Source organism: Thalassophryne amazonica, unplaced genomic scaffold (assembly GCF_902500255.1).
Source record: "Thalassophryne amazonica unplaced genomic scaffold, fThaAma1.1, whole genome shotgun sequence".
Classification (NCBI taxonomy): Eukaryota; Metazoa; Chordata; class Actinopteri; order Batrachoidiformes; family Batrachoididae; genus Thalassophryne; species Thalassophryne amazonica.
The window spans coordinates 24,213-37,926 of record NW_022986363.1 but is presented as its reverse complement, the minus strand read 5'-3'; the positions used below and the strand labels follow the sequence as shown (position 1 = coordinate 37,926).

General features: G+C 43.1%; 1 pseudogene; it reads left to right on the top strand.

Moving 5' to 3' along the window:
* The first annotated feature begins 5,226 nt into the window (after positions 1–5,226).
* Positions 5,227–11,939, top strand: LOC117506128 (annotated as a pseudogene).
* The last annotated feature ends 1,775 nt before the right edge of the window (positions 11,940–13,714 follow it).

The following is a 13,714-nucleotide window of genomic DNA, read 5'->3' as shown; positions in this document are numbered from 1 at the left end:
GTGTTCAACTTAAAAAAAAAAAAAAAAAAAAAAAAAAAAAAAAAAATCAGTGTGTGATCTGGTTTAGAATGGGTGGGAGGGTTATTTTAAGTTTGTGATGTCTTTTTTGTGTGTGTGAGAGAGCAAAAGAAAAAAAAACAATAAAAAGACTGATAAAAACAGGTAATTATTTTATAATAAATATTAATGGATGGTAAAACAGTTGCATTTTCATTCCTTTTTATGAGTTAAATAATGTATCTGTCATATTATGTTTATTATAGATGTAACATCTTGTCATAAATGCATTGACACAGTGGTTTTGAATAGGTTGTGCAATGTTCACGTTAGTTCACGAAATTAATGCGTGCCAGAAGTTTTCAACATTTCTACATTTTCTTCACATGGGAATCAAATTTGTGCAAGTGTCAAGGTGCTTGATCCAGGATGATCACAAACCCAGACCCTCTGATTCCTCACTCAGCTCATCCAGTGCTGCAATCAGCACATCCATTGATTCCACAAAGATCACAGCATCGTCCACAAAGTCAAAGCCAGTAAAACTTTCCTCACCAATAAAAGCACCCTAGTGACACCCGACCCAACACCCAGTCCATGCAAGCACTGAACAGTGTAAGAGCCAGAACACATCCCTGAGGAACACTCAACACTGCTTCCACAGGACACAGCACAGCAGGTATCTGTGTCCAGGCTGGCTGTGATGTCCAGTATCTTCTTGGCGATCCGACGAATTCTCACGATGCCCCAGTCAGATCAACTCAATCAAATGCTTTGTGAAAAATCACTATAGGCTACAAAGACAATCAATCAATCAATTCAATCAATCAATTTTTTTATATAGCGCCAAATCACAACAAACAGTTGCCCCAAGGCGCTTTATATTGTAAGGCAAGGCCATACAATAATTATGTAAAACCCCAACGGTCAAAACGACCCCCTGTGAGCAAGCACTTGGCTACAGTGGGAAGGAAAAACTCCCTTTTAACAGGAAGAAACCTCCAGCAGAACCAGGCTCAGGGAGGGGCAGTCTTCTGCTGGGACTGGTTGGGGCTGAGGGAAAGAACCAGGAAAAAGACATGCTGTGGAGGGGAGCAGAGATCGATCACTAATGATCTAATGATCACTAATGATTAAAAATCATTTCACACACGCTGGGAAGGGTGAAGGCAATGGTCGGTCGGCCCTGGCGGTGAGGTGTCCCTTATTTATTTTTCAGAGAGTTGGCAACCCTATTTGTGGCTCTGCTCCTGATCTATGTTTGTGTCCTTGTTTTGGTGATGAAGCCACCGTGACCACCAGCGCTGCCTGTTCCTCTTGACAGTGTTCGTCTTGACAGTTGACACTGACAGTTCACACTGCTGACACTTCAACCGCCTCTTCCCCCGGAGCTCCTCGCTGTCTTTTAGCAGCTTTTCCTTGTACTCCTTGACCTCTTTTACAATCTCTTCCTGGCGTGCCATGAGCTCATTTATCATCCTTCCCTGGCCCTTCACGTACTCTTTTAGCTCCTTTATCGTATCATCATGTTGTTTGAGGACTTTAGATATCTGCCTTAACTTTTGTCGCTGTTTGTAGATCTGCTCCTCAACCATGTTTGGCTTCTTGTTTTGTTCATCAAGCCGCTGTGACCACTCTGAATACAGTTCCCACTCTGAACGCAGTGACGAACGTGACCACAGTGACCTCAGTGACCACAGTGACCACCAGCGCTGCTGGTTCGTCTCGACAGTTGACACTGACAGTTCACTCTGCTGACACTTCAACTGCCTCTTCTCCCGGGGCTCCTCGTGCTCTTTTAGCTGCTTTTCCTCATCACCACTTTGTTTGAGGAATTCAGATTTCTGCCTTAACTCGTGACTCTGTTTGTGGCTCTGCTCCTCATCCATGTTTGTCTTCTTGTTTTGTTCATCAAGCCGCTGTGACCTCTCTGACCACAGTGACAAATGTGACCACAGTGACCACAGTGACCACCATGACCACCAGCGCTGCTGGTTCGTCTCGACAGTTGACACTGACAGTTCACTCTGCTGACACTTCAACTGCCTCTTCTCCCGGGGCTCCTCGTGCTCTTTTAGCTGCTTTTCCTCATCATCACTTTGTTTGAGGAATTCAGATTTCTGCCTTAACTTGTGACTGTTTTGTTGCTGTTTGTGGCTCTGCTGCTGATCCATGTTTGTCTTCTTGTTTTGGTCATCAAGCTGCTGTGACCTCTCTGACCACAGTGACAAATTTGACCACAGTGACCACAGTGACCACCGTGACCACCAGCGCTGCTGGTTTATCTCGACACTGTTCATCTCGTTTCCAATAACACTTCTGTTTTGTGCTGTATTTTCTGAGAGATCTGTACATTGAGGTTGAGTAATATTCTCATCCATCATGCTTCGTGATAACGTTGGTTTCTCTGTGATGATAAATATCTTTTCCACTGCTGTCAAATGTCTTCCAGACACGAACCTTTCTTGTCGGTCAGACTAGTCAATAACACATTAAAGGCAGGAGAAAAACATAAAAGTAAAGATCATAAATTAAAGTAAAGATCATAAGATCTGTACTTTTATTCTTATTCTAAGATCAATACCAGGCCAAAACATAAACAAGGTCCAAAATTCTAAAACTTGAATACAAAACAGGAAGTGATGTCATAAAGGGGTAGGGGTTTTTTGGGTCATATATACTGCTTGTAGCAAATTGTGCTCCTGGTAAATGTCAACACAGACACATTTACATATTTAAAAAAATAAACAAATGACTGATTCAATCAGTTACTTGTTTTTGTTTCAGTTATCAGTTATTTGTTCATTGAATCAGTTATTTGTGTGTACATTATGTGATCACTAAATTCCATTTCAGTTCAGTTTATTTTATTTATACAGCACCAAATCAACATTGCTGGCTCAAGGTGCTACACATGCGAGTAAGGCCCAACCTTCCCGATCTCTCAACCCTGAGCAAGCACATAGGTGGAACCTTTAAGGAAAAACTCCCTCTGGTGATAAAGAGGAAGAAACCTCAAGCAGACCAGACTCAGAGCGGTGACCCACTGCTTAGGCCATTCTAACACTTACAAGGTTTTTACAAATTATACAAGAATTTCCTTACAAACAGAAGAACCAGAAAACAAAAACAAACAAACAAAAAACAGAAGAGCAACAAAAACAGAGTCTTTAATTGAAATAAAAACAAGCAGTCCATCATGGATCTTCAGGAGGTTGAATAGGTAAGTCTTGGAAGTGTAGTCTCCTGGGTTTAGTCCAAAGTCTTGGGGTGTAGGGGCAGCATCCATTAAAGCAGGAGTTTTCAAAGTGTGAGAGAGTGACCCCCCCCACCACCACCACACACACACACACACACACACACAATTTCAACATCATACATTTCTTTTTATTCTTTTACATGTTAAGCACATTGTAAATACAGTATATTTCTGTTTTTCAGGAACTGTCTCTGCATTTACACATTTTACAGCCTTTGTAAATATTTTAAACAGGTTTTTAAAGATCTTTCTATTCTTTCACACATTTTACATCCTTTGTAAATATTTTAAACAGGTTTTTAAAGATCTTTCTATTCTTTCACACATTTTACATCCTTTTCAAACATTTTAAATGTGTTTTTTAAAAAACTCTGTTCCTCTATTTTTTACCTTTTGTCATATTTCAAACACATTTCATTGTTTTAACTTTTAAACATCTCTGTGTGTTTTTAAACGCCTTTGACACAACTAACACATTTTAACACTAGAAGCACTCAGAGTGCAAACCTCCGCCAAGGCCATGGGGTCACTGACGCCATAACATCTACACGCCGTGGAATCATTGAACCTATAAAAGTCTAACAATGATGTTTGCTCAGTCGTAAAAAAAAGTTTCATCTGCTGTGACTGGATAGCATGTATCCTTAGCGCTTGGCATCACAGTTTATTGCAACTTGCACCTTTCCCAGAAGCTACTGTCATCTGAGCACTGATATTGATATTGCATGTGCTTATAGACAAAAACAAATAAGAGACAACATTCAATTTATTATTCAACTAAACTGCAAATATATGAATTTTTTTTAACATTTGAAACACTTCTCTAAACAAGGCCATAGGGTCACTGACCCTAAAGAGATTCCCTCCTTGGCACAGTGATCTATTTCTTTTTGTCTCTTTCTCTAAAATTGTACATAATAATCATTAGATTATTAATATATAAACAAAAATAAATTTAAGAAATATTACAATTTGAAAACAAATGCACCCGAACGTGATGACAGCTGCAACTGCTTAATGCTAACTTTTAACACTGAAAAGCCATAGACATGCTAATGCGTTAGCATCGGGATCCTGATTGTGATCCAGATCACCACTAAAATTTAATCACTTGTTCCTCTTGTCATTTCCAACCACTCCACAAAATTTCATCAAAGTCCGTTCAAAACTTTTTGAGTTATCCTGCTGACAGACAGACAAACAAACACAATCGAAAACATAACCTCCTTCGCAGAGGTAATAAATAATATGAATTAAACTTGTATACATAGTCTCACCTCTATGCGAGCAGTGAGTCTGGGTCCTTGACACTCACAGCCGGCTGATGCGGGGATGCACTGTGGAGAGGAGCAAACCAAGACCCTCCTCTTCTTTTTTGGTTGCCCCAAACTCTGTCTTCTCACTGGTAGATTTACACACAAAAAAAAAATCTATCCATTTTGCTCCTGGCATGTCAGCTAACAGGCTTGGCGTGACCTTGCTGAACTGCCAGGCAGAGGTCGAAGGTCGGAGGACCTACCCATGTACTGACGAAATGGAAATTTGAGTTCTAAAGTTAGAGCGGGCATTGTTACGTCAATGTGGTCCACGGGTCCGAACGTCTGTATATTATTTGATGGTGTATATTACAACCCCAAACTGAGTTTTAAAGTTCACAAATAAATGTAGTACTTTTAAATAGTGAACAAACCAGATCCCGTTTTGTTCAATTTACAAAAATAAAACCTCATTCTGTTGACACACACCATTAATCACCGTTAATTGTACTGTTGTCTTTAAATCTGTTGAATTAAAAATCAACAAGTAACGGTAATTGACCATAATTAAATGGGTTTTTTGAATTGTCTCACTTGTTTAACATTACTTCACCTACTTTAGTGCAACATATAGCCGACCATGAATATAAAAACAACTTCAACATGCTCTCCTTAGTACTAGGACTAGTGGGAAGTGCCGTAGTATTAGTGGATATGCTAAATGTGGTTAATGCTTTAAAGCGGCTAGTTGTTAGTCTCGCACACGCTGCGTTGATGTAACAGTGTCCCGTATAATTTGTGGTAAACTCCAAATCTGCTAAATTTTGGTAAACTGAAACAGCTGTTGGCTGCCGTCATTAGTTATTTGACTTTTTTCCGGACTATTAAAGAGTGCACAACAGATATGGACTCCGACACGTGGAACGCGTACCACATCGTTAGCAACAGGGCGCGCTCTGTGTGCTACGCTGCCCGCCAGCAGCTCTTCCGGCGTCGCGCCGAGCACACGGTCAACACTCTGATCTCCACAGCAGCCAGCCAGCTGGATGCAATGAAGGAGCTGAAGGTAGGGTTTGATCTTCATCTGCACTTTCACATGTGTCCTCAGGACCCAAAGTCCTGACTTGGCTGTGGTCGTGGTGGTTTGTGACAGGAAGGGCAGCAGGAGCTGAGAGAACTAAATGCAGACTCCGTGGACAAGCTGCTTGCGGGGCACAGTGCCCTGCAGACCCAGCAGGGAAAACTGTTTGAGGGAGCTCATGGATAGTTCACTGAAGGCCAATTTGGAGCACCTGGGCCAGGAGAAGGCCCTCATTGCCTCTGGACAGCAGCTGGTAGGAGAGCTCATTCAGGACATCACAAAGAAAATGGGTGAGAACTTTCTTATCATCATTGTGGGGTGTCTGGTTCCTTGTTAGAAACTATTTGGTCCTTCTGTGATGATGATGATGATGAGGAGGAGGAGTAAAATGTTCTCAGGACTCCACCAGGTATGGACAGGATCCGGCGAGTGATGGCATGTCTGTTGTTGTGATCTTCAGGGCATTCCTCAAACTTTATATATATATGATCTGGTTCTGTTGGTTCTCACAACAAACCCGCAGGTGCACAGTTCAGTGAAGCACTTTGGATGAGGATCACTTTGTGGTAGTCTCCTGGAAACTGGTGGTGCCCCTCTTTAAATCTGAAGTAGGTTGGCTCCTCAAGTGAAGTAATTTAAGGAGCTTGTGGTCTTAATCACAAATGAGGGGAAATGTGGAACGAGAGGTTGATGGCGAGCTCAAGCTTTTGTCAGCAGACCTTCTTCTTCTTTGTCTTTATGCTGTTCCCGTTAGGGGTCGCCACAGCAGATCAATCGTTTCCATCTCACCCTGTCCTCTGTATCTTCCTCTGTCACACCAGCCACCTGCATGTCCTCTCTCAGCACATCCATGAACCTCCTCTTTGGTCTCCCTCTTCTCCTCCTGCCTGGTGGCTCCATCCTCAGCATCCTTCTCCCTATATACCCTGGGTCCCTCCTCTGCACATGTCCAAACCATCTCAATCTCGCCTCTCTGACTTTGTCTCCAAACTATCCCACCTGAGCTGTCCCTCTGATATGTTCATTCCTAATCTTGTCCATTCTTGTCACTCCCAAAGAGAATCTCAACATCTTCAGCTCTGCCTCCTGTCTTTTTGTTAGTGCCACTGTCTCTAAACCATACAACATAGCTGGTCTCACTACTGTTTTGTAAACTTTCCCCTTCACTCTTGCTGATATTCTTCGGTCACAAATCACTCCTGCCACCTTTCTCCACCCACTCCACCCTGCCTGCACTCTCTTCTTCACCTCTCTACCACACTCTCCATTACTTTGAACAGTTGACCCCAAATATTTAAACTCATCTACTTTCACCACTTCTACTCCTTGTAACTGCACTATTCCACTGGGCTCCCTCTCATTCACACACATAGACTCAGTCTTGCTTCTACTGACTTTCATTCCCCTTCTCTCCAAAGCATATCTCCACTTCTCCAGACTAGACTCAACTTGCTCTCTACTCTCACTACAGATCACAATGTCATCTGCAAACATCATAGTCCATGGGGACTCCTGTCTGATCTCATCTGTCAACCTGTCCATCACCACTGCAAACAAGAAAGGACTCAGAGCTGATCCTTGGTGTAATCCCACCTCCACCTTGAATGAGTCTGTCATTCCGACTGCGCATCTCACCGCTGTCACACTGTTTTTGTACATGTCCTGCACTACCCTAACATACTTCTCTGCCACTCCAGACTTCCTCATACAATGCCACAACTCTTCTCTTGGCACCCTATCATAAGCTTTTTCTAAGTCCACAAACACACAATGTAACTCTTTCTGTCCTTCTCTGTACTTTTCCAACAGTATTCTCAGAGCAAACATTGCATCTGTAGTGCTCTTTCTCGGCATGAAACCATATTGCTGCTCACAGATCTTCACCTGTTTTCTAAGCCTAGCTTCTACTACTCTTTCCCATAACTTCATGCTGTGGCTGATCAGCTTTATGCCTCTGTAGTTACTGCAGCTCTGCACATCACCCTTGTTCTTGAAAATAGGAACCAGCACACTTCGTCTCCACTCCTCAGACATCCTCTCACTTTCCAAGATTTTATTAAACAATCTGGTTAGAAACTCTACTGCCATCTCTCCTAGACATTTCCATGCCTCCACTGGAATGTCATCTGGACCAACTGCCTTTCCACTCTTCATCCTCTTCATAGCAGCCCTCACTTCTTCCTTGCTAATCTCTTGTACTTCCTGATTTACGAGGTCTGTCAATAAAGTATAGGTCCTTTTTATTTTTTTCAAAAACTATATGGATTTCATTCATATATTTTTACGTCAGACATGCTTGAACCCTTGTGCACATGTGTGAGTTTTTCCACGCCTGTTGGTGACGTCATTCGCCTGTGAGCACTCCTTGTGGGAGGAGTCGTCCAGCCCCTCGTCGGAATTCCTTTGTCTGAGAAGTTGCTGAGAGACTGGCGCTTTGTTTGATCAAAATTTTTTCTAAACCTGTGAGGCACATAGAAGTGGACACGGTTCGAAAAATTAAGCTGGTTTTCGGTGAAAATGTTAACGGCTGATGAGAGATTTTGAGGTGATACTGTCGCTTTAAGGACTTTCCACGGAGCGAGATGTCGTGCAGCGCTCTCAGGCACCGTCGTCAGCCTGTTTCAAGCTGAAAACCTTCACATTTCAGGCTCTATTGATCCAGGATGTCGTGAAAGAACAGAGAAGTTTCAGAAGAAGTTGGTTTCAGCATTTTATCCGGATATTCCACTGTTAAAGGAGATTTTTTTAATGAAAGACATGCGGGCGGATTGCAGCGTCGGCTTGCAGCCGCCGCAATGCTCCGCCACAGGAAAAACACCTCCGTTGGAAGCCTTAAGGACAAGTTGGAACATGTCCAGCTGTTAAACAATTTCTCATATACTCACTCCACTGAAAGCCATCAAAAGCCGCCTGGATTTTACAAATGGTTATCAACACGGAGGTGTTTTTCCTGTGCCACCGCACCGCGCCGGCTGCGTCCCGACGCGTGGACCCGTCCGCACGTCTTTCATTAAAAAAAATCTCCTTTAACAGTGGAATATCCGGATAAAATGCTGAAACCGACTTCTTCTGAAACTTCTCTGTTCTCTCACGACGTCCTGGATCAATAGAGACTGAAATGTGGAGGTTTTCAGCTTGAAACAGGTTGACGACGGCACCTGAGAGCGCTGCACGACGTCTCGCTCTGTGGGAAGTCCTTAAAGCGACAGTATCACCTCAAAATTTCTCATCAGCCGTTAAAATTTTTACCGAAAACCAGCTTAATTTTTCGAACCGTGTCCACTTCGATGTGTCTCACAGGTTTAGAAAAAATTTTGATCAAACAAAGCGCCAGTCTCTCAGCAACTTCTCAGACAAAGGAATTCTGACGAGGGGCTGGACGACTCCTCCCACAAGGAGTGCTCACAGGCAAATGACGTCACCGACAGGCGTGGAAAAATTCACGCATGTGCACGAGGGTTCAAGCATGTCTGACGTAAAAACATATGAATGAAATCCATATAGTTTTTGAAAAAAATAAAAAGGACCTATACTTTATTGACAGCCCTCGTACTCTCACCACATCATCCAGCCTTTTCCTTTGCTTTTGCCACTTCTCTTCTCGCCTTATGCCGCATCTCCTTGTACTCCTGTCTACTTTCTTCATCTCTCCGACTATCCCAAAACCTTTTCGCCAACCTCTTTCTCCTTATGCTTTCCTGGACCTCTTCATTCCACCACCAAGTCTCCTTGTCTTCCTTCCACTGTCCAGATGTCATACCCAGTACTGTCCTAGCTGTCTCCCTCACCACATCTGCAGTACTTTTCCAGTTGTCCAAAATTGCTTCCCCTCCAACCAGTGCTTCTCTCACCTGCTCGCTAAATTTCACACAACAGTCTTCCTCCTTCAGCTTCCACCATCTGATCCTTTGTTGAGCTCTCACTCTCTTCTTCTTCTTTACCTCTAAAGTCATCCTACAAACAACCATCCTATGCTGTCTAGTGACACTCTCTCCTGCTACCACCTTACAGTCTCTGATTTCTTTTAGCTTTCATCTCCTATAAAGAATGTAGTCCACCTGTGTGCACCTTCCTCCACTCTTATATGTTACCCTGTGCTCCTCCCTTTTCTTAAAGTAGGTATTCACCACAGCCATTTCCATCCTTTTTGCAAAATCAACTACCATCTGTCCTTCCCCATTCCTATCCTTGATACCATATCTACCCATTACTTCCTCATCACCTCTGTTCCCTTCACCAACATGCCCATTGAAGTCTGCTCCTATCACCACTCTTTCATGCTTGGGCACACTCTCCACCGCCTCATCTAACACACTCCAGAAATCATCTCACAACCTACCTGTGGGGCATATGCACTGATGATATTCATCATCACCCCAGAAATCATCTCACAACCTACCTGTGGGGCATATGCACTGATGATATTCATCATCACCCCAGAAATCATCTCACAACCTACCTGTGGGGCATATGCACTGATGATATTCATCATCACCCCTTCAATTTCCAACTTCACACTTAACCTCCAACACACTTTTAACATACTCTTCCTTTAAAATGACCCCAACACCATTTCTCTTCCTGTCCTCACCATGGTACAACTTGTACCCACCGCCGATGCTCCTGCTCTTACTTCCCTTCCACTTGGTCTCTTGCACACACAATATGTCTACCTTTCTCCTCTCCATCATATCAGCCAGCTCTTTCCCTTTACCAGTCATACTACCAACATTCAAAGTCCCCACTCTCATTTCCACCCTTCTAGTTTTCTTCATCTCCCGCTGTTTGTGGCAACGTTTTCCTCCTCTTCTCCGTCATCTACGCCCAGCAGTAGCCCAATTTCCATCGGCACCCTGTTGGGCAATAGCACCGGTGGTTTTGTCAGCAAACCCAAGATGGTTATGTAGAGCTCAGCCAATATATGGGTTGGCTGATGAGCCTTTTGTAAAAATATCAATATTGACGTTATTTTTGCCAATATAAAATTTTCTATTTTACAGAATAAACAATGTACAGAAACACTGGCTGTTGGAAATGGTGTCACTGTGTCGTTTGTCCAGTAGAGGGTAATCCAGTGGCACTGCAATGCTGTCAAGCATGGCTGGGACCCCTTCACCCCTTGGTGACGTTAGCTACAAGAGACGGGCAAAACAACCAGCTTCCGTTCATTGTCAGTAAGAGTGGGTGTTTTACAGCAACAAGAGACAATTGGTTGCCAAGCCGCCAGCTAGGTGGGGCCAAAATAGCTGAGAAGTCAGTTTTATGCAAATATGAGCGATGCACCATGGCAACTACCAATCCAAATGAGGGCAGCAATATGTATTTTGCTCCATATCAGGAACACAGGATGGTATAATACATTCCCAGATGGCTGTATGTCTGTATAAATTTAATATGTTTAGCATTTTTCACTTATATTTTGTAAGAGTTACTGAGAAATAAACCATTTTTATATATCTGTATCACAATTATAATTTTCTTAACTCAAGTCTGTATCTTACCAGCCCCCAAAAATGCAAATTGTTGAGGCTCTAGTTCCATAGTGTGGAACTGGCCACTGACACGCGGTACCAGCACATCCTCCCATATTTGACTTGACCCAAATCGTGGAAGTTGTTTCAGTCACAGACAAGACTGTGAAGCTCCCAGTCGTCCAGGAGCCTATTAACTCTCATTAACCAAAATGAGGTGTCTTTGTCTGGTGGTTGGACCCAATCTTCAAGGCCGATTGAGTTCCAACATCCCAGAAAGAACTCAAAGTAGAAGTTCTGGTTTGTGCCAGGAGCCAATTGAGTATCTTAGGAAACCTCCCTCTGTCAGTTTGTGGAGTCCGTCTAGTTCCCTGTAGATACACTGTAGATACACACTGTGGAGGGATTGTGTATCCGGTCTTGTCTGGGAACATTCCTGAGGAGTGTAGGTGGGTAGAGGGTCAATCAGCTGTTAAATCAACACAGACCCGGACTCGTTCCAGGAAATATAAGGATGGGTGTCTTCTGTGCCTACTCTTGCAGAAAATGTGAGTGAGCATCTACAGATCCACAGCTCGGAGGTGCAGGACAGCCACAGCGCCATCGTCAAAGACCTCGCTGACGTCCGACACCAAGCTCAGGACATCTACCAGAGAATTGGTAATCACTAGTGCATCACAACTGTAAATCGATCAAAGCGCTATTTAACCTATAGCTTGTGTCAGTGGTGTGTGTGTGTGCGATCAGACCACAGCATGTCCGAGTTCCTGCAGTACCAAGACCAGACCATGCAGTACTGTGCTGACCTGATGAGGAAGCTGGAGCGCATGAACAGCACGCTGGGAGTTGCGTTACTGTCAGGTCCGTTGCCCTAACTGGACCTGGCACTTAAACTGTGCCTGAGATCGTATCCTGCAAAACAGTTTCTCAAAGCACAATCACATAAAAAGAGACAACATTAGACAGAGATCTCTTTTGTGAGCTTTGCGCAAAGGGGAGAAGCTTCGGAGAGAGCGTACAAACCTAAGACCAACCTTGCTTCTCCTGCTCTTCTCCGCCCCCCCGGCGCTTGCTCTTTTATTGGAAAAGAAAAAAAATCATAAACACTACAACGTAGCATTAGGGTACATTGTGTTTGGGGAAGGGAGGGGTGAACGGTTGCTTGTGAGTTACGGTTTCCTGTGAAACATGCTCGTTTCTTTCAAGAAGGGAGTAAGCAGTTAAGTTTCGATGTCAACAGAGTCCTGAAACAACCTTTAGTTCATCACTGTGGCTGAGCAATCATTTAGCTTAAATGCAGCATATATGAATGGGTACATAATTATTATGATTGAATGAGTAAATGAAGTATAAAAGAATATAATTCCGACAATAATAAATGTAGAATCCTTTAACAAGTCAGCTAAGACACATATTCTTTCAGTCTTGTGGCTGGTTTCACTCCCACATCACACAGATAACAGATAGTTGATACAGTTCATTTCACAAGAAGCAGAAACTTAACTCAGACTACTTTTGATTACATTGAATATCATGTAAGCAGGCAATGATTAATTAAATAAATGGTAACAACTCATAAAATCTCCATCAAGTATATTCAAGCAGTTATAGGGAGAGAGGCAGGGTACATCCTGGACCACCTGCCAGACTAGTGCAGGGCTGTATAGGCACTGCAACAAAAGGCAAAACTTGCATTGTTCATCTGTTTGTCTCAGACATTCACCATATTATTTCATACAGATTGCATGTAATTGTTAACTTGGCCCAGTTCACATGCACACCGATAGCAGACAATTCAATGTCAGACTCCATCTCATGGCTGTTTTATCGCCGTCTGACTGCATTTCTCGGCTAGTCACACGACGGTCCCACATCACCACAGTGTTCACTTTGGAAATGATCTGGTCATTTCAGCGTGTTGATGGCCGACAGGAGCGTGGCTCGTTCTCCACCGTTGTGCAGACGTCTTTAAACCGGTTGTACCGCTCCTTAATCTGTGTGATGCCCATAGCATCGTCACCGAAAGCCGTCTGAATCTTCCGAATGGTTTCCAACTGGCTGTCGCCCAGTTTCTGGCAAAATTTGATGCAGTAGCGCTGCTCCAGTCATTCCGCCATTTTCCTTGCAATGAAAATCTGATGAGATCACTGCACATGTCCTCACACAAAGGCTGATTACCAGCAAATGATGCAATCGACAGGTGTGAAAAAAATCACGCATGCGCACGAAGGTTCAAGATTGGCTCATGCAAGCACACGTGATTCAAATCCATCAGGTTTTTGCAAAAAATAAAAAGGTCGGATACTTTTCTAACAGACCTCGTATATCTGTAGTCATATAGTGGTGTTTAGTTTCCGTCATCATCTGTCAGGGGTATTGATGGTATTTGGGATCAAGTACAGTTAAACTAATACTCAAGTGGAACTGTGTTAGTCATCTCTGTTGGGAGGGTTAATTATAAAGTAGATTAAAATGTAATGAAACAGTGTTGTGGTCAAGACCAAATAACCAGAGACTTAGTTATAATTTAAACCAAGAATTTGAGGGAGTTGAGATTGAGCTCCTCAGCTAAAAGTAAAAGATAATTTTATATAGAAACTAAATGACAGTTAATGTAAGCAAGGTTTGGATTGACCAGAAGAACACAGCA